This window comes from Rattus norvegicus, chromosome 6 (genome assembly GCF_036323735.1).
Source record: "Rattus norvegicus strain BN/NHsdMcwi chromosome 6, GRCr8, whole genome shotgun sequence".
Taxonomy (NCBI): Eukaryota; Metazoa; Chordata; class Mammalia; order Rodentia; family Muridae; genus Rattus; species Rattus norvegicus.
The window spans coordinates 21,213,556-21,239,208 of record NC_086024.1 but is presented as its reverse complement, the minus strand read 5'-3'; positions in this window follow the sequence as shown (position 1 = coordinate 21,239,208).

Below are 25,653 nucleotides of genomic sequence, written 5' to 3'. Positions count from 1 at the left end.
TCTTTGGCAATGACATATGTGTATAGTATATATTCGTTTCATCTTCCCAAGTCATGGGAAGAAAAGAAAAGAAAGTTTAACAAGCAGGGTCATAAAGGGGAAGAACACTATCAACAAACTATGTAAAAACCAATATCCAACCCTCAAAACTAAAGTGGAGGAGACCAAACAACAATAACAGAAGAGCATGAGAGAGAACATCAAGCCCAGAAACATCTTACGGGTTGTACATTACAAACAAAACTCATGCCTGAAAGGAGAGGATCATACACTTCATGAAGACCCAGGTAAGCGCATTGTAAAATAGCTAGAAAGTCTCCAATCTTGTAGGGGAAGATGGCTTCCCTGGGTGGCTGTCCACATTGACACGCAGATGACAGTAGACAGAAAAACAAGGCCCCAGAACGTGTGCACATTCTAATCTCTAAAACCCATGACTACATTGCCTTACATGGTAAAAGGGATTCAGCCAATGCAATTAGCTAAGAATTCTGAGATGAATTTACCAGGTGGGCTTCGTACAATCGTAAGAGACCTTATAGCAAGGGGTCAGGAAAATCAGACTCAGACAGGAGAGAGGACAACAGAAGCAGAGGGCTGAAGTGATATAGTTAGATGGTGAAGGTGCCTGAGCCAAGAACTCAGACAGCCCCTGGAAACCGATCAAGCAAGGAAATGGGTTCTCCCGCAATGCTTCTAGGGGGAGGCTATTTCTGCCAACACCTGGATTTTAGCCCAGCACCCCCACTTCAATCTTCTGACCTTCTGAACTGCAAAGGTAATAAAACTGCATTTTAAGCCATTAAGTTTGTGTGATTTGTTACAGCACTCACAGGAGACTAATACCATAGAAACCACCCTCCCCACAGTCCCTTTCTTGTGTGTTTCTGGCTAGATGGCACCAGAAGAGGAACACGGACAAGATTCAAGATGATGGAACCAGGGCTATTGTTCTCTGAAGATCTGAGAAGATGAGGTCCCATCAGGGATGGCCCTACTCTCTGCACTGTGTCTAGCTTTTCTTCCACTGGTCCCGGTGATGGGACAGCAACCCATGGGCAGTGCTTGCCTGTGGACCAGGAAGTTAAGCTTCCTGTGGACAATGGGATTCTGAGGTACCAAAGTTTTCCCCAGCCTTTCTTCTTGAGATGAATAGTTAGACTTTCTTGAAGTAGTTGTATCGAGTTCGCAATGACTAAGTTTCTGTTGTTCCATAATCTCAACAACACTTGGTATTGGCTGATTCTTGATTGTGTCCAGTCTGTAAGCTAGGTGCTGGTGTCTCCTTATGACTTTAACTTGCATTTCCCTGAGGAGTAAGGAGGGTAACATCTTTTAATAGTTACAGTGATTGCCTAGCTCTCCTTGTCTGTGCGCTAACATGATTACTCATTTCTCCTACGTGTTCTTATTGATTTATGGCTCCTCATGCATTCTGTATGTTGCTCCCTCATCAATTAAACATATTGCAAATATTCCAGTGAGTGGGGTGCCTTCTTAGAATCTTTAAAAAGAACAGTTCTGTAGTCTGGGGGATGTAATTAGATGCAATCAGTGGTAAAGAGCTTTGCTATCATACACAAAGCCCTGAGTTCAGTCTCCAGTGCAGGTGGCAGGAAGGTTCCCCAAAGTTTGATATGTACCAAATGTTTGATATGTACCAAATGTATCATTCTCTTTTTAAAAGATTAGTGCTTATCACCAACCGTGCCCCGCCCTCTCTGTCTCCAAAAGCAACACTTAGGTGCAAGATTGTTTATAGAAGCCTTTTTCCTACCAGGAAAATAGGAATGGGGGGGGGGGCGCGAGGGAGGGATTTCCCAAATGTCTATCAACAAAAGAGATAAAATATGCAGGCTTATTAGAAGACAACAGACCACAAACAGGTCTCCATGCGTGGATGAGTCTCGGAAAGATATTGTAAATGAAAAAAAAGCAATTTATTTATCAAAATTCAGTTACTCTGAGTTAAGTCGTGTGTTTTAAAATGTAATAGTAGAGGGGCCGGGGATTTAGCTCAGTGGTAGAGCGCTTACCTAGGAAGCGCAAGGCCCTGGGTTCGGTCCCCAGCTCCGAAAAAAAGAACCAAAAAAAAAAAAAATGTAATAGTAGAGGTGTTCACTTTGCAAGGAGAAAGAGGGGGAGATTCTCATCAATCAACCTTCGGAAGAGACAGGAAATGGGGTGAGGGTTCTCAATGCTGTTGATATCTGTCATTTGACCCAGGAGGTGTTTGTTCAGCTAGGTTTCTTCCTTTCTTTCTTCCTTTCTTCCTTTCTTTCTTTCTTTCTTTTTTTTTTTTTGTTCTTTTAACTCACCATGTGCTTTCAATAACCACTAATACCTGACCTATTTTTCCATAAAACATGTTAAGAGGTATTTATTAGCCATCTCAGTATAAGAAGATTTTGCATTCTCTAGGGAAAACCATTCTCGTATCGTATGTTAAAAGCTCAGACTCCAGATCCTACACACCCTGGAAAATTCTAATGCTCTGGGCAGAGCTGGGGAAAAACCTGTGCCTTTCTCTACTGCACCTCTCTGGAGTGCTCAGCCCTCAGCAGGAGTCAGCCTGGTAAAATTCACGGCCCTCACTGCCCTCTTGTGGCCAATGTTACTACCCACAGGGAGACGAGAGGCAAGGGAGCAGGCGTAAGTGGTCTGGCTGGTTCCGGGCTGTCTCTGAGGACTTGCTTAGCTCGGCTAGATGCCAAAATGTGCCACCAAAAACCCCACTAAATTGTTGTTTTTGTCAAGGTTCCAAGCTTGTTAGCCTGGCTTCTTTTCTGGAAGCATGTTTGCTTCCTTCTGATGATGTAACATCACAGACAGTAGACCCCCGTCTGTTCCGAACCTCCTACTGTTTGGCTCTCCATGCCCAGGCAGATCTCACAGTTTAGCTTCTCCCAGAACCACCGTCCCCACTTCCTGTCTCTGCACTAGCTATCTATGGCCTGACCAGCCACCTGGGCCCTGGCTCTCCCAATCGCTCTGATCCTGTCCTTCGGCACCCCAACAGGAGGACTGTTAATCAGATAAAACTCAAATGCTGCAGAGAGACAAAGCCCTACAAGAGAGCCTGCTCTGAAACCAGAACCATGTTGGACGTGTTCACTCCCTACTTACTATCCGCCCCTTCCTCCCATACACACCCATTTTATAATTTCATGTTCATTGTTTGTCCTGATCCCGTCAGTTTCCAATCCTAATGAGAATCCCAAGATAGGCAGATTCACTGAGCAAACTCACATAGCCGTTATAGGAAATACTCATTGAGTCAATACTCAAACCAGATCTCATGAGCAGAGTCCTCATCTGTAAAGTCTTTATGCATTCATCTGCCTCTGTCCACAGCCCAGAGGCCACTTGAATCCTGAATTTAAACACTACTGTTATACCTGAGTATTGACTTCTCTCAAATCAACTCCTCCCCAGGAGGCTGTATCCCAACCATTGTAAGACAATGTAGTATCATGATTACAATTAGATTTTGTAATGAGAACTGAATAGGAATCTATGCTTGCTGATGAAAGACTAGATGGCTGTAGGCTCTTGATTGAACTGTCAATCTCTGTCTCCTCATCTGTGAAATGGGAATGCTGTTTTACTCAAAGATTGTGTTAAGGTAGAGATGAAAACTGTGCTTATTGTATTTCACATTCATAAGAGTAACTGAGTGAATATTATTATCACTCATTATGAAGTCTGGACCTTGTAGGCCTCAGATGATTATATCCCATGGATAGAGTCCTTTGTAGATCTAGAGTATACATGTTCCCACAGCTCTTTTCTGGATAGTCAGCTCCCTGGGAATTCTCTTGGGAGGGCTCGAATTTGACACTGTTCTCCAATGTGATACCGCTGAGTACATTCTCCTTCAATCTTGGCACAGTTATGCCCTTGAGGCTAGGAACTGGCCTGGAGCCTACGAAGCTCAGTGCTTCTCCTAAGTCCCTATTGATCTTCAGCCATCTGTTAACCAGTGAGAAATATTCACCCTTTCTCTGCTGGAGGTTGTCCTTCCTCAAACCCACTTTACTTCCTCTTGACAGTATCGTGACTGTCAACCCAGCCATTCAGGGTTGCTCAGTCTGGACCAGGGGACACTACACTTTCAGTGTTGGGAACTGAAGCTGGGGTTTCATACACACTAGGCAAGGGCACAAACACTGAACTCTTTTCTAATCAGGAATCAGAGTGCCATCTGCTTTAAGTACTGCGATTTAATCCTTCCAAGAAACTGAGCAGAGTGAAGGACTGTAGGATATACTAGCTACCCTTCAACATTATCACTTTGCCATCAGGATTATTTTGAGCTGAAGACAGTTAGGAATGTATTTTAAAACTAAACAAACAAGCTTTGTCTCCTACCTTTCCACAAGGAAGTGACACTCCAACATACATGCTTCTATACTCCCTACTAGGAGACTCTAGTCTTACCACCTCACCCTTGGGTGTTATTACTTCTTCATATATTTAACTTCCCCAATTTGGCTGCCCTGAAAGTCCTGAGACTCCATTCTTCATCTTGTTACATCACTAAAAACTTGCTTTTCTTCTGTCAAAATGCCACATAAACTCAAGCTCTAAAGAGCCCTTTGAGTCACTCATGCCCGGGTACCCCATATATCTATGGTACACGTGCCAACAAACTTCTTGTGTTTCTCTTGTTTTCCCACCTTTTGTTACTCTGTAGATCCCCAGAGAGATGGAGAATGAGTTTCCTCTACCTACAAGAATAGTCTGGGTTCAGAGAAACAGGCCAACAGGCATATGCTGTAAAACTCTGTCAAAACGTCCTTTGTGCTACACCAGGGTCAGTAGCCTCTGCCCCTACCCTAAACTCTGATTTGCTGACTTAGATATCCCCCTGTCTCACTCCTAAGTTTCTGTGGTAAGGGTCTCCTGTCTCACATTGGTCTGTCTAGAGTCAACAGTTACAGAGCTGCTGAGATGGGAGATGACCCATTCCTCGGGATGACAGAATGAAGTCAAATTCATATCCTGAACAATGTTTGCTAGACTCATTGGTAATGTTTCCTTAAATCTTCCCTCTGTCCTCCAGGACACAGAGCTGGGAGCACTGCTGAGAGCACTGTGCTGTACATTTAAGACAGAATAAAAAATCTTCTCTACGATCGGACAGTGATAGCCAGACAGCCTGGCTCATGTCTGCTTCCCCTCGCCGACCTTGGCAAAAATTATATTCTGGAAGTTTCCTATCTGCCAACTGAGGGAGCTGGGCTGGATGACCTACGAGGCCTCTCTTGCGCCGATGGGTTAATACCCTGCTCACCGGAATGAAAGAGGGTCAGACTCAGTCATTTAGTGTCATTGTCCCTTTAAAAATATCTCCAGTCATTCAGATCATATCACCCTCCTTATCCATCAGCAAACCTCATTTAATACACAACCTCCATAAATGGCTTGCTTAAGGACACAAAATGAGTCATTTTCAGAGGCCTATACAGTAATTTATGTCTCCCTGCCAGTTTTCTTCCATCAAGACAAGAGGACAGAAACAGTCCCTGCCATTCCCCTGCTCCATTAACATTGCTTAGTGTTAAAACAGTAAGCAGAGGCCTTTTGCCTGGCTGGCTCCTGTGCCCTGTGTTCTTACCTAAGCAAACAAAACCCAGTTTCATGCAAATGGTGTAACAGAACTCAAACTTAACCCATCAGGAACTGCCAACTAAGCTCTGCTAGGGACTTCCTGCCTGACCCGACCCAGATAAATCAAAAGGCTCACTCCAGACAGTCAAGTGATCTCTCTACTGTCTCCCAGTTCAGGGACTCTGTATCATTTCCCAACTCCCAATGCCTTTGATGTCCAAATACACTCTATGAAGTCTACTTAGTCTGAAGCTTTTAACAGAAGGTTTTTCTCCATCTAAAGCTTCCTGTTAACTGAAATATTACATTTCAAAGGAAAGTATACTTAAACACATGGACCATCATTCAACACTGGCTTTCAACCAGCATGAAAGAACACTTAGAAATTGAGAAACTATCAGCTCCCCCCGCTTTAAAAAAAAAAAAGGAAAAAAAAGAAGCTTTATAATAAAGCTTTATCAAGACATGGCTAGCAGACCACTTGGAGACTGGAGAGATATATCAGAGTTTTATTAAAAATCAGTATTGTCCATGCAAGGCTCACCAGCAACCCACCAAGTCAACATAGGCTCAGCCCTGAGTCAAATTCCCAGGCTAGCAGAACTAGCTCCAGAGAAAAGCACTGAGAGCAAACGTCTTTTCTCAAGGTAACATTATCTTATCTTTGACTTTGTTTCCTTATCTGAGAAAAGATCAAAGAACCCCTGCACTGTTAGAAGCAACATAGCAATCACGACTCCCATATGACTTATAAGAGCTCTGCCCAGGAAGTTTCTTATTATTATGCTTAATTACATGGTCATAATTTTCATGGACAGGGCCGGTTTGTCTGAAAAAGTCCTGAATATCCTATCCAGGTATAAGAAGATCCAAAGGTTCCCCTAAGCCCCTGTGGATGGAGTAGAGGAACATGAGCAGGAGGGGCTAGAAACCAGAATGTGCGTGTGGTTGGGACAAAATAGGAATACATGTCTAGACCTTGAAACTAAAGGACACAGAACTGAGCACGGGCATGCGCAGATGAAGCCAGAGAGTAAGCCTAAAGACAGGAACAAGAGTAAGGACTGGTGGGCAGAAACACACCTACCCACCCACCCCCAACCCACGCTACAAGATGAGCACACAGCATGGTCCTTAAGCCTCCTGAGCAGCTCTGAACTCACTCCCGGGACAGGACAGAAAGTGAAAGGGCCAAAAGAAAGATCCAGACTGGGGTTGGGGATTTAGCTCAGTGGTAGAGTGCTTGCCTAGCAACTGCAAGGCCCTGGGTTCAGTCCCCAGCTCCGAAGGAAAAAAAAAAAGATCCAGACTTCACTGTTGACACAACTGTCTTATTTAGGGTTTTTGTCTTATTTAGGGTTTTACAGCTGTGCAGAGACAACATGACCAAGGCACTTCTTATAAAGACGATGCTCCTAACAGTTCCCCTTTGGCAGATTCAATGAAGAATTTGAACATCTCTACCTCCAGGCTAGGCAATACTTTGTGGCTAGGCAGCCACCAGGCAAAACTGCCCATTTCATCTGCAGACTAATACTGTCCAGAAAAGAACAAATTATGCAGAATAATTGACTGGTAAACCCTGCCAAGAGAGGGTGAACAGCCCTTCAAAATCTGCACTTGAACATTGTCAGTGGATTTTGAGCCAGAAGGAAGGAAGGATGAGTGTGAGAAAAGTTGAAAGAAGAGGAGGAGACTGGAATGGAAAGGGATAGAAGCTTAAAAATATTCGTAACGACTTGTAAAGGAACAGCGCGGAATCTTAATGGCAGCTGCCATATTGTCCTGCCATGGCTTCTGTCCCTCTCACTCCTGTCTATTCCTCCTTTCCGATCCACTCTCCTCCCCTTCCTCCAAACTTTTCTCCTCTTACCAAACTTTTCTACTTCCCATCCAATGACAAGCCTCCTTCTAGCTTGTACCTGCCTCACTCGTGACATCATCCCACATTTCACCCTTTTTGTCTAAATTAAAAAATAAGAAAAAACATTGCTCTCATATATAAGCTGAGTACAACTACTATCATTTTGTAATTAAAAGCATAAAATATATCTAACACCCAGTCCAACACTACTATCAGTTAAACAGAACATTTAGTTATCCATTCCTTAAGAAAGGCTTAAAATCTATATCATATCTTGGCTAGCTTGTATACTATCTGTAGATGTATTTTCAGAGTTAAACAGCCTGATAGGCTATGAGATTATAATCAGTCTTCAACCCCATCAGAAATCTGAGAATGACCAAATTCCTATACACATAGGAAGCCGAACATGGCTTCCAGAACCTAGAAGTTGTAAAGACAAATCTCCACCAGCACAGTCCCCTGTTAGCAACATGTGAGCCCAAGTCTTCGGCCTTCTGGCCCAAAATCAACTGACAGAATGTTGAAATGCAGATTTTGAAGGGCTGATCACCCTCTCTTGGGGCAGTGTTTATCAGTCCACTATTCTGCATAATTTCTTCTCTTCTGGACAGTATTAGTCCGCAGATGAAACAGGCAGTTTAGTCCGGGTGGCTGCCTAGCCACAAAGTATTGCCTCGCCTGGAGGCAGAGATATTCAAATTCTTCATTAAATCTGCCAAAGGGGAACTGTTAGGAGCACATATGTCACAACAAAAGATAAATAACTTTAAATCTCAAATTTTGTGGATTTCTGACGTTTTTGAAAACCATCTGTCTATATAAGACAATCTGGATTGTTGTCTTTATGTCTTAAGATTATCTTGAAAGTACTCTCACAAAGTCAGAGTCATGAATTTGCTCGTTGGCCCTTAACTCACATGTGCAATCAACTCAGAAGTTTGTAATGACGTCACAGAAGGACTGGCTCTAAACCTTGTACTCTTAAACGTTTTTGACAAATAAATTCTATACCAAAGCAAAGATATTATTTTAGCTTAGTTACCAAATGAGATTATGACTGTACAACTCAATCTAGCTAATTCCTCCCTGTTAAATTACAACCAATTTTAAATTCCTCATAAAAACAACTTTAGAATAACCACTTTCAGCTCCCCAAAAGTCCTGGGAATTGGGGCGACGACTCCTCCATAACTTCTTCAAGCTGTACATGGGCGTTGAGATATCCTTGGGAGTAGGGGGTAGGAAGAATGAAGCAAATGCTGTAGCAGAATGTGTCCTGACTGGACCCAGCTGAAAGTCCTTGAGACCAGGAATCCAAGTAGGCACACTCTGCAAAATGCAAGACAACTTTCATGCAGTCTAACTCTATCAAATCTGATCAGTATGACTCTGTCAGGTTCCCAGAGCCTAATCACACTTTTTCAAAACACAAAGACAAAATCTTTCTCCCAATGTACTGTGTTCCTTAGTCTGTAACCAGAAAAGCTTGTTTCTTGCACTCTCTCCCAGACTAACAATATAACCATCAAACTCAAAGTCACACCCATTATGAAGTTTAAACAATTTTTTAAAAATGGAAGTAAGCTCAACAATGAGCCTGATAGACTTTGTACTCTATGATATCAGGAAATGAACGCAACATTCCCGTGGAGCCCACGTTAAGAGAATCTGAGCTTCCTGTTGTGGTAAATATCAAAAGTAACCACAAACCCTCGCTAGCCGGCATTAAGGAGCCATATGGTCTTTAGCGCGGGGTAATTCATAGAACAAACTAAGGACCTTCTATCAATTCTAATACCAATAAGCAATGTATCAAACCAGGGCTTTAGCCTAAAATAAATCCATCCGTTAAGCTCTCTACCCGAAGCCACAGATTTTCATTTAACCTTAATACCCTAAATATATATCCATTTGTTAAGCTCTCTACCCGGCGCCACAGATTTTTATTTAACCTTAACCACTTGTAAATATCACAATACTCTACTTGGAGTCACTGACTAAATTTTCCCTAAGTTCTGAACCATGGAAGAAAATCCCCATGTGATTCAGGTAATCTCTGTACTCTCCTTAAAACAAACTTAAACACCTTCTGTCAATTCTAATACCAACTTAAATATCAGGACTTTAGCCCAAATTATATCCATCTGTTCAGCTCTCTACCTGGAGCCACAGATTTTTAAATATCTTCTATAATATATGTCTGTATTCACTCTGCCTTGTGTTACAGACATTTATCACAACTCTGTACTTGGAGTTAGTGACTAATTTTTCCTTAAGTTCTGAACCATGGATGAAAATCCCCATGTGATTCAGATAATCTCTTTACTCTCTTCTTTCTAAAAACGAACTTCATCACCCTTTTAACAATACCTGTCATTAACAAGTAGCTTGTCTAACTAGAATTTCAACCCAAAATTCCCGTGGAGCCCACATTAAAAGGAATATGAGTATCCTGAAAATATTTCTAAGTAACCTTCATTAAAAAGCTGCTTTTAATCTATAACTCTCTGATCTGCCATTACTTATCACACAGCAGGGGACCTACAGCCTGCCAGCCCAGGCTGCTACCCTTTTCTTTGTTTAAATTCCCCTGCTTGAGATATCACATGACATAACATGATGCTGGCCTCCTCTTACTTAGAAAATAAAACGTTCTCTCAACTCTTAGGATTGCTGGTGGATTCTTGCCCACCACATTAGTTCACCATCGGTTGCTGTAAAAATATACAAAAGTATAAAGGGCTATGTTTTATCCCCACTAGGTCTACACCAGAGTGCCCCAAGATATCTGCTGGATACCTTAATTCTCAGTCATCAAAGCCTCTGACCCGCTTTGCTCCACCCCCTATCACTGCCAAAGGCCTCTCTCTGAGCCTGGCAGCAATCTCTCTACCTGTCTAGTTCCTAAGGCAGGTTTCCATGCCAGAAACACATATTCCCAACTCCGTAGCAGCCCAGACTTTCTAGCTGCCGCATACTTTCCTACACTTAAATCACTACATGAATGAACACTCAACAGAATAACCTTTTGCCCAATTGATAAGATATAATTGCACACCTAAACATACAAAGCCCAATACACATCCATCCCTTAAAACCATTCATAACAACCTGTTAAGTTACAGCGAGGAATATTAATGGCACCCGCCATATCGTCCTGCCACAGCTTCTCTCCCTCTCCCTCCTGACTCTTCCTCCTTTCAGTTCCAATCTCCTCCTCTTCCTTCAAACTTTTCTCCCGCCCACTCTCCTTCTCATCCAATGACAGGCCTCCTTCTATCTTGTACTGGCTTCACCTGTGACATATCCCACAGGACAACATTTAATTGGGGCTGGCTTATAGGTTCAGATGTTCAGTCCATTATCATCAAGGTGGGAACATGGCAACATCCAGGCAAGCATGGTCCAGGAGGAGCAGAGAGTTCTACGTCTTCATCTGAAGGCTGCTGATGGAGTACTGGCTTCTAGGCAGCTAGGATGAGCCCACACCCACAGTGACACCCCCACTCCAGCAGGGCCACACCTTCTAATAGTGCTACTCCTTGGACAGAACATATACAAGCCATCACACCAACAGAGAGAACTACAAACCTGCAAATCCTTGAGCTATTTCTTATGGCTGGTTAATATCCTCCATTATTTAGCTGTGAAGGCTTACGGTTTCCACGACATTTGCTTAAAATTTAATAAAGATGTACGGTGACCGCTGGATATATCAGTAGCTGGTTACTGTTACTATTCTAAAGGCTCATCTTGTGCTACATGCACTATTTTGTTTTGTTGAAGGGTGTTTTGATATGTCTCTAAGGATAAAATAAGTATACAGTAATCTAGCTTTGATAAAATCTTGGTGATATCGAGGGCAGATAGATTACCCCATATATCCCTCTTTTGCACAAGGGTTATTGGAGCTGATGGTAAGAAGACACTCCTGTCTGTTCTCCTTCTGGTTAAGGGCAGGACATTGATTTACAACCAAAAGATATTCCACTTCCCTCCCACTTTTGTAATCCCTGACAAAAGTTAACCACTGAAGATAGCCTCTCAGCCCCTCCTTCTGGGCAGGCACCAGAGGAACCCACAAGAGCGAGCTTTACTAACTTGTCTTCATCTGCCTTCCCCTAATTGCCTGCTTCTAGAGATAGAAGTCATTTTGCTATAGGTGGTCAAGGGTCTAGGGCTGGTGTTCCCAAGTTCTTGGCCTCTTAATCGAAGAATTGAAATGAAGGCTAACAGGCTCATAAGTGTAGCAAGGAAACATCATTCAAAGTGAAGCAACAGTACAGGGTGGGAAAGAAAGTGCTGTCAAGATTGACAGATGGCCACATGAGTGAAGATGTACGACTCCGTAATAACCATTTGGAAACTCACCTCATAATCTAATCACCTGCCAAATTAATGTTGTCTCAATGTTGTATAAAATACCTGATAAAAACAGGAGAGGAACTATTTGTTTGGTTCACAGTTTGAGGCTACAGTCCATCACAGTGGGTGGTCATGGTGGCAGGAGCCTGAGGCAGTTAGTCCCATGGCATTGTCAGTCAGCAAGCAGACATAGAAGCTTGTACTATTTGCTTTCACCCTTCTATTTGTTTGGGACCTCAGCCCATGGACTTGCGCCTCCCATATTAAGTGTGGGTATTCCTAATTCAGGTAACCTAGTCTAGATAATCCTTCACAAATATGGCCAAAGGTTTGTTGATTCTAAATCCCATCTACTTGACAAGATTAATCATCATATCTATCAAAGATTCAACATCCCAATGTCATCATCACACTGGATTAGAACTTCAACATAACGGGACTGGTGAGATGGCTCTGTTGCATTAAAGGCACTTAGCACCAAGCCTGACAACCTGATTCAATGCCCAGGACCCACATGTTAGAAGGAGCAAATTAGCCCCACAAATTGCCTTCTCACCTACATGTACACATCATTCCATTCATATGTACACACACACACACACACACACACACACACACAAACACACACACACACACATTAAACTTTTAAAAAATTAAAGAACTTGGACATATGTCTGAAGCAACTTTCAATGTTTTGACTTTGTAAGTCTTTTCCTACAGCATTATCAAGAATACTTTGTATAATGGCCTTAGCATCCTAACCCTTAGGCTCTGTGCTCTGGAAGCACTGTCTCACTGGCTTACTCTCTTCTCCACCATTCTTACCACTAATCCACTCCTCTAACCCTGCTAAAGGGCTTCTTAAGCCAGACATTTTAACACAAACCACAAACTGTATGAGGAGTTCTGTATAAGAGTATAAAATACAAATACTTTGCATGAATTTTTCTATCTAGATAGCCAATACATAAAAAATAAGCATTAGACTGAACTAAAAGTTAGGTTGATATTATTGGCCATGATATTGCTTTAAAATCCCGAGAAGAGACTGCACTCTGCACACATCTCTGATGCCAGAGGAAAACAGCAAACGCCATCCGGAACCCTGGTGCACAGAAGCTCCCGGAAAGGGCGGCGCAGATCTTCCTGGTTGCTGCCACTGCGGAGAGCTCGTAGGCAGCACCCCACGAGCAAACTTGAGCCGAGGGACCACAGGTAAGACCAACTTTTCTGCTGCAAGTGACCTGCCTGGTGAACTCAAGACACAGGCCCACAGGAACAGCTGAAGACCTGTAGATAGGAAAAACTACACGCCTGAAAGCAGAACACTCTGTTCCCATAACTGGCTGAAAGAAAACAGGAAAACAGGTCTACAGCACTCCTGACACACAGGCTTATAGGACAGTCTAGCCACTGTCAGAAATAGCAGAACAAAGTAACACTAGAGATAATCTGATGGCGAGAGGCAAGCGCAGGAACCCAAGCAACAGAAACCAAGACTACATGGCATCATCGGAGCCCAATTCTCCCACCAAAGCAAACACGGAATATCCAAACACACCAGAAAAGCAAGATCTAGTTTCAAAATAATATTTGATCATGATGCTGGAGGACTTCAAGAAAGACGTGAAGAACTTCCTTAGAGAACAAGTAGAAGCCTACAGAGAGGAATCGCAAAAATCCCTGAAAGAATTCCAGGAAAACATAAATAAACAAGTAGAAGCCCATAGAGAGGAGTCACAAAAATCCCTGAAAGAATTCCAGGAAAACACAATCAAACAGTTGAAGGAAATAAAAATGGAAATAGAAGCAATCAGGAAAGAACACATGGAAACAACCCTGGATGTAGAAAACCAAAAGAAGAGACAAGGAGCTGTAGATACGAGCTTCACCAACAGAATACAAGGGATGGAAGAGAGAATCTCAGGAGCAGAAGATTCCATAGAAATCATTGACTCAACTGTCAAAGATAATGTAAAGCAGAAAAAGCTACTGGTCCAAAACATACAGGAAATCCAGGACTCAATGAGAAGATCAAACCTAAGGATAATAGGTATAGAAGAGAGTGAAGACTCCCAGCTCAAAGGACCAGTAAATATCTTCAACAAAATCATAGAAGAAAACTTCCCTAACCTAAAAAAAGAGATACCCATAGGCATACAAGAAGCCTACAGAACTCCAAATAGATTGGACCAGAAAAGAAACACCTCCTGTCACATAATAGTCAAAACACCAAATGCACAAAATAAAGAAAGAATATTAAAAGCAGTAAGGGAAAAAGGTCAAGTAACATATAAAGGCAGACCTATCAGAATTACACCAGACTTTTCGCCAGAAACTATGAAAGCCAGAAGATCCTGGACAGATGTCATACAGACCCTAAGAGAACACAAATGCCAGCCCAGGTTACTGTATCCTGCAAAACTCTCAATTAACATAGATGGAGAAACCAAGATATTCCATGACAAAACCAAATTTACACAATATCTTTCTACAAATCCAGCACTACAAAGGATAATAAATGGTAAAGCCCAACATAAGGAGGCAAGCTATACCCTAGAAGAAGCAACAAACTAATTGTCTTGGGAACAAAACAAAGAGAAGAAAAGCACACAAACATAACCTCACATCCAAATTTGAATATAACAGGAAGCAATAATCACTATTCTTTAATATCTCTCAACATCAATGGCCTCAACTCCCCAATAAAAAGACATAGATTAACAAACTGGATACGCAACGAGAACCCTGCATTCTGCTGCCTACAGGAAACATACCTCAGAGACAAAGACAGACACTACCTCAGAGTGAAAGGCTGGAAAACAACTTTCCAAGCAAATGGTCGGAAGAAGCAAGCTGGAGTAGCCATTCTAATATCAAATAAAATCAATTTTCAACTAAAAGTCATCAAAAAAGATAAGGAAGGACACTTCATATTCATCAAAGGAAAAATCCACCAAGATGAACTCTCAATCCTAAATATCTATGCCCCAAATACAAGGGCACCTACATACGTAAAAGAAACCTTCCTAAAGCTCAAAACACACATTGCACCTCACACAATAATAGTAGGAGATTTCACCACCCCACTCTCATCAATGAACAGACCATGGAAACAGAAATTAAACAAAGACGTAGACAGACTAAGAGAAGTCATGAGCCAAATGGACTTAACAGATATTTATAGAACATTCTATCCTAAAGCAAAAGGATATACCTTCTTCTCAGCTCCTCATGGTACTTTCTCCAAAATTGACCATATAATTGGTCAAAAAACGGGCCTCAACAGGTACAGAAAGATAGAAATAATCCCCTGCGTGCTATCAGACCACCACATCCTAAAACTGGTCTTCAATAATAATAAGGGAAGAATGCCCACATATACGTGGAAATTGAACAATGCTCTACTCAATGATAACCTGGCCGAGGAAGAAATAAAGAAAGAAATTAAAGACTTTTTAGAATTTAATGAAAATGAAGGTACAACATACCCAAACTTATGGGACACAATGAAAGCTGTGCTAAGAGGAAAACTCATAGCTCTGAGTGCCTGCAGAAAGAAACAGTAAAGAGCATATGTCAGCAGCTTGACAGCACACCTAAAAGCTCTAGAACAAAAAGAAGCAAATACACCCAGGAGGAGTAGAAGGCAGGAAATAATCAAACTCAGAGCTGAAACCAACCAAGTAGAAACAAAAAGGACCATAAAAAGAATCAACAGAACCAAAAGTTGGTTCTTTGAGAAAATCAACAAGCTAGATAAACCTTTAGCCAGACTAACCAGAGGACGCAGAGAGTGTGTCCAAATTAATAAAATCAGAAATGAAAAGGGAGACATAACTACAGATCCAGAGGAAATTAAAAAAAATCATCAGATCTTACTATAAAAGCCTATATTCAACAAAACTTGAAAATCTGCAGGAAATGGACAATTTCCTAGACAGATACCAGGTATCGAAGTTAAATCAGGAACAGATAAACCAGTTAAACAACCCCATAACTCCTAAGGAAATAGAAGCAGTCATTAAAGGTCTCCCAACCAAAAAGAGCCCAGGTCCAGACGGGTTTAGTGCAGAATTCTATCAAACCTTCAGAGAAGACCTCATACCAATACTATCCAAACTATTCCACAAAATTGAAACAGATGGAGCACTACCGAATTCCTTCTATGAAGCCACAATTACTCTTATACCTAAACCACACAAAGACCCAACAAAGAAAGAGAACTTCAGACCAATTTCCCTTATGAATATCGACGCAAAAATACTCAATAAAATTCTGGCAAACTGAATCCAAGAGCACATCAAAACAATCATCCACCATGATCAAGTAGGCTTCATCCCAGGCATGCAGGGATGGTTTTATATACGGAAAACCATCAACGTGATCCATTATATAAACAAACTGAAAGAACAAAACCACATGATCATTTCATTAGATGCTGAGAAAGCATTTGACAAAATTCAACACCCCTTCATGATAAAAGTCCTGGAAAGAATTGGAATTCAAGGCCCATACCTAAACATAGTAAAAGCCATATACAGCAAACCAGTTGCTAACATTAAACTAAATGGAGAGAAACTTGAAGCAATCCCACTAAAATCAGGGACTAGACAAGGCTGCCCACTCTCTCCCTACTTATTCAATATAGTTCTTGAAGTTCTAGCCAGAGCAATCAGACAACAAAAGGAGGTCAAGGGGATACAGATCAGAAAAGAAGAAGTCAAAATATCACTATTTGCAGATGATATGATAGTATATTTAAGTGATCCCAAAAGTTCCACCAGAGAACTACTAAAGCTGATAAACAACTTCAGCAAAGTGGCTGGGTATAAAATTAACTCAAATAAATCAGTAGCCTTCCTCCACACAAAAGAGAAACAAACCGAGAAAGAAATTAGGGAAACGACACCCTTCATAATAGACCCAAATAATATAAAGTACCTCGGTGTGACTTTACCAAGCAAGTAAAAGATTTGTACAATAAGAACTTCAAGAGTCTGAAGAAAGAAATTGAAGAAGACCGCAGAAGATGGAAAGATCTCCCATGCTCATGGATTGGCAGGATTAATATAGTAAAAATGGCCATTTTACCAAAAGCAATCTACAGATTCAATGCAATCCCCATCAAAATACCAATCCAATTCTTCAAAGAGTTAGACAGAACAATTTGCAAATTCATCTGGAATAACAAAAAACCCAGGATAGCTAAAACTATCCTCAACAATAAAAGGACTTCAGGGGGAATCACTATCCCTGAACTCAAGCAGTATTACAGAGCAATAGTGATAAAAACTGCATGGTATTGGTACAGAGACAGACAGTTAGACCAATGGAATAGAATTGAAGACCCAGAAATGAACCCACACACCTATGGTCACTTGATTTTTGACAAAGGAGCCAAAACCATCCAATGGAAAAAAGATAGCATTTTCAGCAAATGGTGCTGGTTCAACTGGAGGTCAACATGTAGAAGAATGCAGATCGATCCATCCTTATCACCCTGTACAAAGCTTAAGTCCAAGTGGATCAAGGACCTCCACATCAAACCAGACACACTCAAAGCAATAGAACAAAAACTAGGGAAGCATCTGGAACACATGGGCACTGGAAAAAATTTCCTGAACAAAACACCAATGGCTTATGCTCTAAGATCAAGAATCGACAAATGGGATCTCATAAAACTGCAAAGCTTCTGTAAGGCAAAGGACACTGTGGTTAGGACAAAACGGCAACAACAGATTGGGAAAAGATCTTTACCAATCCTACAACAGATAGAGGCCTTATATCCAAAATATACAAAGAACTCAAGAAGTTAGACCACAGGGAGACAAATAACCCTATTAAAAAATGGGGTTCAAAGTTAAACAAAGAATTCACAGCTGAGGAATGCCAAATGGCTGAGAAACACCTAAAGAAATGTTCAACATCTTTAGTCATAAGGGAAATGCAAATCAAAACAACCCTGAGATTTCACCTCACACCAGTAAGAATGGCTAAGATCAAAAACTCAGGTGACAGCAGATGCTGGCAAGGATGTGGAGAAAGAGGAACATTCCTCCATTGTTGGTGGGATTGCAGACTGGTACAACCATTCTGGAAATCAGTCTGGAGGTTCCTCAGAAAATTGGACATTGAACTGCCTGAGGATCCAGCTATACCTCTCGGGCATATACCCACAAGATGCCCCAACATATAAAAAAGACACGTGCTCCACTATATTCATCGCAGCCTTATTTATAATAGCCAGAAGCTGGAAAGAACCCAGATGCCCTTCAACAGAGGAATGGATACAGAAAATGTGGTACATCTACACAATGGAATATTACTCAGCTATCAAAAACAATGACTTTATGAAATTCGTAGGTAAATGGTTGAAACTGGAAAATATCATCCTAAGTGAGGTAACCCAATCACAGAAAAACACACATGGTATGCACTCATTGATAAGTGGCTATTAGCCCAAATGCTTGAATTACCCTAGATGCCTAGAACAAATGAAACTCAAGACGGATGATCAAAATGGGAATGCTTCACTCCTTCTTTAAAAGGGGAACAAAAATACCCTTGGCAGGGAATAGAGAGTCAAAGATTAAAATAGAGACTGAAGGAACACCCATTCAGAGCCTGCCCCACATGTGGCCCATACATATACAGCCATCCAATTAGACAAGATGGATGAAGCAAAGAAGTTCAGGCCAACAGGAGCCAGATGTATATCGCTCCTGAGAGACACAGCCAGAATACAGCACACACAGAGGCGAATGCCAGCAGCAAACCATTGAACTGAGAATAGGACCCCTGTTGAAGGAATCAGAGAAAGAACTGGAAGAGCTTGAAGGGGCTTGAGACCCCATATGTACAACAATGCCAAGCAACCAGAGCTTCCGGGGACTAAGCCACTACCTAAAGACTATACATGGACTGACCCTGGACTCTGACCTCATAGGTAGCAATGAATATCCTAGTAAGAGCACCAGTGGAAGGAGAAGCCCTGGGTCCTGCTAAGACTGAACCCCCAGTGAACTAGATTGTTGGGGGGAGGGCGGCAATGGGGGGAGGATTGGGAGGGGAATACCCATAAAGAAGGGGAGGGGGAGGGATTAGGGGGATGTTTTCCCGGAAACCGGGAAAGGGTATAACACTCGAAATGTATATGATACAATCCACAGACCACAGGAAGCTCAAGAAGGATGACCAAAGTGCAGATGCCTCAGTCCTTCTTAAAAAGGGAGAACAAAAATATTCATAGAAGGGGTTATAGAGACAATGTTTGGAGCAAAGACTGAAGGAACAGCCATTCAGAGCCTACCCCACCTGGGGACATAGCATATATATATATATATATATATATATATATATATATATATATATATATATATATATATATCACCAAAACTAGATAATATTGATAAAGCCAAGAATTGCATGCTGCCACGAACCTGATATAGCTGTCTCCTGAGAGGCTTAGCCAGAGCTTGACAAATACAGAGGCAAATGCTCACAGCCAATCGTTGAACTGAGAACAGGGTCCCCATTGGAGGAGTTAGAGAAAGGATTGAAGGAGAGAAAGGATTGAAGGAGCTGAAGGGGTTTGCAACCCCATAAGAACAACAACACCAACCCGAGCTCCCAGGGATTAAACCACCACCCAAAGAGTAAACATGGACAGACCCATGGCTCCAACTGCATATGTAGCAGAGGATGGCCTTGTTGAGCACCAATGGGAGGAGAAGCCCTTGGTCCTGCCAAGGTTGGACCCCCCCAGAGTAGGGGAATGTCAGGGGGGAGGTGGGAAGGGAGGTGGTTGGGGAGGGGGACCATCCTTATAGAATGGGAGGGGGATAGGATAGGGGGCTTATGGTAGGGAAACTGGGAAAGGGAATAACATTTGAAATGTAAAAAAAATATATCCAATAAAAAAAAAGAAGCTCATTCCTACCAACATTGTTAGATAGCTAGCTTGACACTAATGGGCTTAGGGGACCTTGAAACTAGATTCCCTCCATAGTAGTCAGCAGCCTATAGAACAAAGAACTGGAACGACGAGGTTTTTAATTACTCAGAAGAATGCGGCCTCCGTCATATTTCTGCCTCTGGAAGGAGAAGTGAATCCCAGGCTGCCTGGAAGTTGTTAATGAATAACTATCCAAATAGGACTCCACGGAGCCCTAACAGCATGAGATTGCTGTAGATCGGGAGGCTTTCTGATGAGGAACAACGAGAAACCATTTTATGACACGCATCACTGAGGTAGTCTCGAAAGAGCCGTTTCCATCAGAACTATTTAAATCACCCAAAATGGACAAAGATCCTAAGGTGAAGTTATTGCCTCTAGAGGTAATAGAACACTGCCTATAGCCTATGGGGATATAGACTAAGGCAATGGTCCCTCTGGTCAAAGTCTCGTTTCACCTCTTAAGAATGTATGCTGCTTTGCGCTGCAATAGCCTGTGCATCGTTTATCTTCTGCTCTGTACATTTTTGGCATCACACAGATTCTTTTACGGAGGTCACAAGGAGGAAGACAATGAGAGGAGTCTGGACTAGGGTCCTGGTGACATCGTTGGTGTTTGTATTTAGCTCTACTGGGTTTCCTTCATCTTCAGCATGAGACTCCTTTCTGTGTGGGGAGCACAGTGTCCTCTGTTCCTCTGCAATCAGGAGCTCCCCTGAGATATGCACACTACCAGGCTGTGGGATCACCCCCCCTCTCCTAGTTTCTGAGACTACATGTCTTGGGTCACTTGTTCTTGCTCAACTTATACCCTGCCTCCTGTCACCTCTGTACTACTTGAAATACAGTTTTGAGGAAGAGATAGCTTTGCTTATGTTTTGGTGGCTTCTTCCAATTTGATTACCAGGCCTAATCAGAAGGCTGCACACTGTTATTTACCATAACCATTTTGTTCATGCTTCCTCCTTTTAACTACACAATACTGTATTCTTATACATCTCTGGCTTATAATTTGATTAGCTGCTGTCATATAGTGAGATAAGTTCATTTTCTACACAAGACTGAGGTGATGCCAGACACTAATAGGGGCTTTCTTTGTTTTGAGTCGCTTGTTTTACATGGTACACCAGAAGGAGAACTTGGAGATACCCTAATGACAGTTAACCTTCAATACATTTTGAGTAAGATCTGTGTGCAGCTCCTTCTCCTGGATACCGTCCCAGGAGTCAATTCAACCTCTCCATATCCTTATAGGAAAGAATCAAGAGTAATATCAAAAGAAGGCATTCGTTCCTATACTGTGGGTCAGAGAGAAAAGTAGAGAAAATGGAGAACTTGACTCCCACCAGCAAAGGCAATGCATGCCACTCTTGATTTCTAGCCTGGAGAGTGAATGGGGTTCATTCAATGGTGGTTTCATAAGGCTCAAGAAATGACACATTTTCTATAGGCTCCTTATAGTCTTCCTCTTCTATATGAATAACTCCCCCTTCAGTTTTTCCTGATTTATCTCTTGGCATATTCTTTACATTGGGGACAGATTTTATCCCTAACTTTAGAAATAAACCGTGTGACCTCTGTGCAGGACAGAAGAATTGGCCTGAGAAAGGAACTATCAGTTACAACTAGATTTATTGTGTGAGTGACTGGGCAAATCGTTAATAACACCCTGTGTCCAAACTTTCTTTGCCTTAAGAGAAGGTTCAAAATTAGATCAAGTAACAATAGTTCTCATAAATGAGAACGCTTCATTTAAGAGACTGTACCTTCTCTAATCCCCCTCCTGATAAGTCAAAAGAAGTGACACCCTCAACCATTGCCACTTATGGATTAGGCCCAACACCTCCATATTTCTTTATAACACTTGCACATGCTTCCTTCAAGAAGTTATTAGGAACATGAAACTATTGATCCCACAGCCATTATTCAAGAATGTAAACAAATCAAGTAGGACTCACACGGCTTCTCTGACAATTCTGAGAAGAGTTTTAGTGTTTCTTATATCCCTCACAGAATTGTTAGCTATTTGGAAGGATGTCACTGCTATTACAGGGCAGAGACCAACTCTGAGAGAAAGGGTGTGACTCGGGTCTAGAATATATATATATATATATATATATATACATATATATATATATATATATATATATATATATATATATACACATACTATTATATATTCCCAATAGGACCTGAAACAGTACCAGAATATCCCTGATAGGGAATTATAACAACCAATACAGGAGTGGGCTATGCTTTAGGGACTTTAAAAACACTAAAGTAAAAGCAGTGACTCATGCAAAACTGACAGCCATTGACCAGAGGCCTAAGGAAAAAAAAAATCAGACTGCCACTTTACAGTGCCTCAGAGAGTCTATTCAAAAGTATATGTAATTGTTCCCACCTACTTCGGGGGAGGGAAAATCCTGCCCTGTTGCACATTTCTCACTCAACCTGCCCTGATACCATGAAGAAATTGTCACTGGGGTCCCCAAGACCCCTCCTACTGATGACCTACTAGACGTAGAAAATAATGTTTCTGCAGCCAGGGTATACAGAAGGAACAGACCACAAATAGAGAATAAAACTACCAAAAAGAGAGAAAATAAAATGAGATGAAAGATAGCCTTATCATATGGCCCTAGATTCCCATTGGAGGTTGCTAATTCTGGAAGAAATAAACTGACAGACAAATGCCATAGGATTTGGTAGACTGGTCACAGAAGAGAGATTGCCGAAATATCAGACATTTTCCTAAGAATCTTTTCATTGAGTGTGGTAAAACAGTACAGAGGAGGACTCTTCACTCCAACAGTCAAAGGACTCCTAGACCAAAATGCCAAATATGTCTCAAGGATGAAGAAGTCCACGGTTCCAGCTGGCCTCCAACTCAACCACCACCATCAATGGGACAAAGTCTCAGGTAAATCTGAAAGTTACAGGTAGAACTGTCAACGACGGGGCTGAGGGTACCTGGAAGAGAATGGGGGACAAGAGACACAAAGAAGGACGCCAAGACAAGAGTCTGATCAAGGTGACAATTTTATTTTTCCCCAAGGCTGAATTTATACCATAACCGGGGTCACAGAGGGAGGGGGGAAGTGTGAAACATTTATGCAGGCCAAGGACACAATATTCATGTGGTCAGGGAATCGGCTGATGTTGACAGGATGTCAGAAAGGTCACAGGTTTGTCATATCTATTAGCAGGATGTTGGTTTTTCAGAAAGGTTACAGGTTGTCACATTGGGCATCTTGACGTCAGATGTATTTCTCAGCAAGGTCAGAGCTTTATCATATGATTATTCATTTTGACCACCAGATTTGTATTAGTCTTCTGTAGCTGGCTGGGGATTTTCCATGAACCCAGTCATATTTAATTCTAACCATAATAATAACATTAATAATGGAGGGTTTCAAGGGCATCGCTCCCAACATAGAACTATATCTATTCTTTCCCTTGATAGTGGGGCCCCCAACTGTGTTTACCATATATGTATTCCAGAGCATTGGCTTCTGACTGGTTACAGCATCAGTCAGATTCCTATGACCAAATGTTTCATTCTGCCTAATATTGACTATGGGATAGTTTACATTTCATCTGTGCTTTCCTAGTGATGCCTGAATGTCTACTCCCTTTATTAGGCAGAGACCTATTAATAAACCCAGGGCCTACATCACTTCCAGTCTGCTAAATAATTCCACTGTAATGATGATGGGCACCTCTCCTGAAGGAGCAAGCAGTGACTCAGTTCCTTATGGGCCTCCCTATTAATCGCCAGGTACAGATTGCTGACATGTCAACAGGACAGTCACAATCACCCCAGATACCATTAAGTTAAAGTATTTCCATGGTTTTCTACTTTTAAATAGTATCTTCTTCATCCTGAGCCTTGGGCAGAACTTCCACCCCTAATCAGCAAGTCCTTCTGTCACAGGTTTTAGCACTCTACCGATCACTTTGTAATGCCCCAGTGATGGCTATCAAAATGTCTAACAGAGGCCATCAGTTGGTACAAGACTTCCACATTATGAACAATGCAGCTGGTCTCATACATTCAGTGATCAAGCCCTGACCTTATTATGGTCTTCTGTCAATTCTATCTAACACTCAACGACTCATGATTCTAGTGAAAGACCACGAGGGTGGGGAAGACCCCCACTCAAATCTCGAGATGACGCAACCCCCAAGAACTCACGAGAAACCGATCTTGATGTAATAAACAAGAGGTGTATTTGAGGAACCAGAGCTCTGGGGACAACACGATCTCACACAGGAGACAGAGGAGTCGACCCCGAGCCCAATTAGGGGAAGGGATTTATAGGGAAAATTACATAGGTAGTTGGCAACAGTCACACAAAGCAATTTCATTGGTTTGTAACTTGGGCTCAGTTCAACTCTAGGCCACCCTCCTTCTGGGGCAAGCTGACCCTAATTCTCATTTTTCTCAGGACTGTTGAGTCAGGCCTTATCGAGGCCAGATGGTTTGTGGTGGCTATAGCCAGGCTACATCCCCAAAACATGTTATGTTATTCTTTGCTGTGAGGTGCACTTGTCCTCACAGCAGGGTCAGTGGGGGATAGTTTAAAATCTTTATTCTTTCATTCCCCACTTCTGCTTGTGACTAGTTCTAATCTTAGAACTCAGGGCCTTCTTTTTCAATTTTTCTCCTAAGATTTTCTGAGGCATGATATTGTTGGTGAACCATTAAAATCTGCACTGCACTAACTCTTTCTCTAATAAAGGCTATTAACTTATTTCTGAGAACATCTGGTACTCAATGGTATTCAAATGGGAGGTGTGGACCCATGTAGCAATCTCATCTATCTTAACAACAATGGGAGTGATTAACAGTACTAGATAGTGTCCTTTCCAGTGGCGTTCTAAATTCTCAGCCTTGTGTCGCCGGATCAGGACTGCATCTCCTGCTGGGAACTGGTGAGGTGCCTGGACTTCCCATCTTGTAGGTGTCCTTTACTTGGCTCTAAATTCCACTTTGGACTGTTTCTAAAGCCTTTACATGAGCAAACAGGGTTTTAGGAAAAACCTCAGGGTAGGGGGCCCCACCTGATTCAAGGGGGGGGGGGCTCCCATATGGTGTTAGGCCAAAAGGGTCAGGAGTGTTACAGAGCGAAAGGAAGGAGGACAGTCCAGTCTCCCCCACCAGTCTCTAAGGCCAATTTTGTCAAGGTTTCTTTTAGAGTTTTATTTATCTTTTTTATCTGCCCTGAACTCTGTAGTCTCTTCAAGGGCATGGGTAAGGCTGAATCTGGAAGGGGCATTTCTTGCTCTGAAGAAAGCAAGAGGGAAGGAGTGCCACTCAGTCTGTGCCAGTCTCCATGGTCAATTTGGTCAGGGTCTCTTTTAGAATTTTTTTTATTCTCTCTATCTGTCCTGAACTTTGAGGTCTGTAGATGTAATATAATTTTAATTGACCTCTAAATACCTGGCCACACCCTGGCTTACCTTGACAATGAAGGCAGGGCCATTGTCTGACCCAATTACCTTGGACACTCCAAACAGGGAGAAGATTTCTTCTAGTATCTTCTTGATGACTATTGAGGCCGTCTCTTGCTTGGTGGGGAAAGCTTCTACCTCTTCCTGAAAAGATATCTATAAACACTAGGAGACATTTGTAACCATATTTTCCTGGTTTTATCTCTGTGAAGTCCACCTCTCAGTAGGATCCAGGCCGTTCCCCACGGAGCCTCCTACCAGAGTCAACTTTCCTGAAAACAGTTACCTTTTGGCATGGTATACATCAGTGTAGTATCTGTTCCAAGAGATACTTGAGACCTGTGATACAATATTTAGTTTTTGAAAACGTCTGGATGAGTTTGCTTACCCCTAA